General features: G+C 35.2%; 1 long non-coding RNA gene across 1 annotated transcript; it reads right to left on the bottom strand.

Annotated features, from left to right (window-relative positions):
- Positions 1-839: 839 nt before the first annotated feature.
- Positions 840-2,897, bottom strand: LOC130648308 (uncharacterized). Its single transcript, XR_008982928.1, has 2 exons — positions 2,497-2,897; positions 840-971 (listed from the first exon to the last, which is right to left on the bottom strand). It is a non-coding gene; the product is annotated as an uncharacterized LOC130648308 (long non-coding RNA).
- Between the last annotated feature and the right edge of the window lie 1,324 nt (positions 2,898-4,221).

Here is a 4,221-nt window from a genome sequence, read left to right as displayed (position 1 = left end):
CGGAAGGAATCCAAGCCAAGTCTTTGACTAATCCTGACGGATGGGAGTTAAAACTATAGCCTAACAGGTTATAAGTAACCACGCAGCACGGAACCTAAATTTTTTACGCTGGCTGCAGGCCACATATTGTTGGACTACGCATAGAGTGTAAAAATTACGTCACGATTTTGACGTCACATGCCCCTTAGGTGATGTGGGGAGGGTTGCGGGCCATAGCTATTTGATTTTTGACTTTTGACTGACTGAGTGACTGATTAGTCAAAACTAGAAATTAAAAAAAAGGTTGCGAAGCATTTCGCAAATTGCAAGCAAAATTAAACTATCCAATACTTTGTCCCTAGCGCTTCTTGTTTCTTTGTCGCTAACATCTTCCGAAATACATCAAAATTGAATATCATATAGATGAACCCTGGGGACGAGGTAGGAAAATGAACGCTCTGCGGAACAATTCGTTGCTCAAAAACAGTTTTTTTGCGAATAGACTGCGCGAGTATTTGATGTGCGTGGCATATTCTTTTCAAAATGTGCGAGAAAATTAGATTACGCGAAACTAACAAAAACGAATAACGCGTGTTAAAATTTTGTACCGCCTTTTCCCACAGAATGGTAAAAGTAAAGAGCGCAATACAAAATTACACTTTTAGCAGTATTCCGAAAGATATGTGATACATCGAGTTGTACAACCCGCAGAAGTTGGTCCTAACGTTAACGATTACGTAAATGACCTCACAACAAAACAGTATTTTTTTCACGTAAAAATACCGGCAGTAGAAGCCACAGAATCTGCTGGAACGAATTTCGAAAACTCACGGGAAACAATTAAAACAAAAACAAACAAATCAAAACAGTTTTTTAACTTTATCAAGATTTATTAAATAGCTTCAAATTTGGGCAGAAAAACAATAACGGATTCGCCTTCTTTTCACCACACGCATTAGAAGATTACATCACTCACTCCCATTGTACACAATCTAAAAGAAAAAGAAAACATTTTCATATAGTGAAGCTTCCAGTGCCTTTAAGGGATGGCCAAGTCAATGGAATTGAAAGCACTGTTTTTCATCTTATAAATAATTAAGGCTAATTCGGAAAAGTATAAAAGAAAAAAACTAAACAATTTGGCAACTTTACTAATTTTATACGCAAAGTTCCAACCATACCAACAGTTTCCAAATCTGACAAAATCATTTTAGAAGTGTTTATTTTTTCAGAATTTGATTAATGCAAGGCCAAGGTAAATTAAATAAGTTTATTGTCCTAGACCCATTTAAAAACACATGCTTCTCATCATTCAGTTTTTTTTCAACCAACATTAATGTAATCACCCAGAGGAAATTATAATGTCTCTTGTGTGTGTTTTAGAAGCTGAGTACACAAATACACAAATATTACAAGTGCTGAACTTTGGCAATCATATTTTGCAATCAGACCCTTTTAAAAACTATGCTGAACCATGTCAATTATTAAATTCAGCACTAATAGAAAAGCACCTTGGATAGGATTCTTTGTTGGGCGAATAAAATGACTGACAAATGGTTTATCGTGAATGAAATAGTAATTTTTACACAAATAATTTAAAAAATAATGAACTTTGTTATGTGGGTTGTTCTCAAACACACGTGGGCGGTGGACAAAAAACTGTGATGTAATTTCTCTTGGTCTATTATTCCTGAGAATATTCTAAAATAAGAGGGTGTCAATAAGCTGCAAACAGCCACAATTAAATTAGTGATTGTCTTCCAAAACCGCCCGCACTTTCCCGAACTTGCCTGGAGCATTTTCAAAATTCAATTCCTTGTAACATACCTTGTGGACGATAGTTGGAAAAAGATGCTTTAAGAGAAAGAAGTTAATAAAAATTAAAAGTTATTTATCAAGTAAATTTTATCAAAAACTATCAAAAACAGTTCTTTTAAGAACTTTACTACCACATAGTTTACTTTATGGTCTATGCCGGTTTTTTAAGGTGAATACTTCAATTTTTTTGCAAAACGCTAAACTTGCCCAAAAACACCTGCACGTTATACGGCGTATGCAGCTTATCAGCACCCTTGTTCTAAAATTACAAGCAGTTTCGAAGATGCCCACGCCGTTTAGAGGACGTGGTGCGGCTTGTGGGCATCCTTGAAGTTCTGTTTAATGACAGTTTTAATGTCGTTTTAAACCTTGTTCTCAGGGATCCCGGGAGGGTGTACGGAAAACTAATTCCTATTGACAATTACATTGCTGTTGGTTTGATAGCAAAAGTGGATATTTTTTTAATTACTGTAACAGGTTACTTATATAATAAATAAAAAATGATAAAAAACGGTTGGTCAGCTCACTCTAGCACCCAGAGCTATTTGTTTTGTCTGCGCCCTAGCTACAGGTTTTCCTATATCTGGCTATCAGTTAGGTAGTAATACAGCTTCTCCATATGATTTCTACAAATTACTTTTAATTCTTTTATACAAAACTGAGCTCTAGCTAGCTACCTTTCGTGTGATTAAGCCTTACCTTGATTTGGATAAAACCAATTAAAATTGATAATATTGTATTCTTACATCTTCTTAGAAACAATAAAATAAAACACAGCTCGGCGCGTTATAATTGTACAAATTACTTCAATTTTTGCCAAGCAATTGAGCTTTGCGAGCGAAGCGAGCGAAGCGAAATTGTGGAGCACGTTTGCTACACGCGAGGTATACCAAGAGAATTATTGAGATTCTCAAAATTTCGATAGAAAAAAAATCATATAAAATCAGCGTAAAGAAATAGGACTGATATTTTTGCACATAAAGCTACGGTATTTTTTTTTTCTAATAAAACAAATAAGTTTGGACCGAGGGGTTAAAGTATAAGTTTAGTAAAAAATGCAATAAGTACGGCTCGTACCCCCCCCCACCCCCGGATTTTGACCCCCCCCCGTCTTTTGGTCCGAATTATACGTCCGCCGAACTTGAACACACAAGGAGGAATATGCCGTAAACAAGAAACGGTAGTCGGCATTTTAGACACGTATATTTTACAGACCCAAAATATGCCTTATTTCTTTGTATTATAGCTAATTATGGTATAAATAATTAATTAATTACTTTGCAATTTTGCTTCTAATACTATTATAGTTGTATTTTAATGAAACATAATAGTATTAAAACGGTTTTCTTCTTTTGAAAAAATTTATTGCTAGTCCTGTTTCTAATCGACTTTACTTGTGTATTTTAAGCTTTTTTGTTGCTGTGCTTTTTCTGGAGATTTTAGTTGGATTGGAAAGCTCCTGTGTAAGGTACCCTTTCCTAAAGAAAAATTGAAGTAATTTGTACAATTATAACGCGCCGAGCTGTGTTTTATTATTAAATTACTTCAATTTTTCTTTAGGAAAGGGTACCTTACACAGGAGCTTTCCAATCCAACTAAAATCTCCAGAAAAAGCACAGCAACAAAAAAGCTTAAAATACACAAGTAAAGTCGATTAGAAACAGGACTAGCAATAAATTTTTTCAAAAGAAGAAAACCGTTTTAATACTATTATGTTTCATTAAAATACAACTATAATAGTATTAGAAGCAAAATTGCAAAGTAATTAATTAATTATTTATACCATAATTAGCTATAATACAAAGAAATAAGGCATATTTTGGGTCTGTAAAATATAAGTGTCTAAAATGCCGACTACCGTTTCTTGTTTACGGCATATTCCTCCTTGTGTGTTCAAGTTCGGCGGACGTATAATTCGGACCAAAAGACGGGGGGGGGGGTCAAAATCCGGGGGTGGGGGGGTACGAGCCGTACTTATTGCATTTTTTACTAAACTTATACTTTAACCCCTCGGTCCAAACTTATTTGTTTTATTAGAAAAAAAAATACCCTAGCTTTATGTGCAAAAATATCAGTCCTATTTCTTTACGCTGATTTTATATGATTTTTTTTCTATCGAAATTTTGAGAATCTCAATAATTCTCTTGGTATACCTCGCGTGTAGCAAACGTGCTCCACAATTTCGCTTCGCTCGCTTCGCTCGCAAAGCTCAATTGCTTCGCAATAAATCAGTCAAAATTTGTAAGCTATAATTTGCAACCCTCTCAGTCTATATATGGTAGCGACGTCACAACTTTGACGTCAACATCGCCATAGGCGAAATGGAGAGGGCTGTGAACCATGGCTTTTCGCCGTAAATAAATTACAATCTGATTTTTTAACGCGCTCCGTCTGCAACACCTCGACATCATTCGCTTGGCTAAC

This window comes from Hydractinia symbiolongicarpus, chromosome 6 (assembly GCF_029227915.1).
Source record: "Hydractinia symbiolongicarpus strain clone_291-10 chromosome 6, HSymV2.1, whole genome shotgun sequence".
Classification (NCBI taxonomy): Eukaryota; Metazoa; Cnidaria; class Hydrozoa; order Anthoathecata; family Hydractiniidae; genus Hydractinia; species Hydractinia symbiolongicarpus.
Note: the sequence above shows the minus strand (reverse complement) of the source record. Positions and strands in the feature narration are given on the sequence as shown.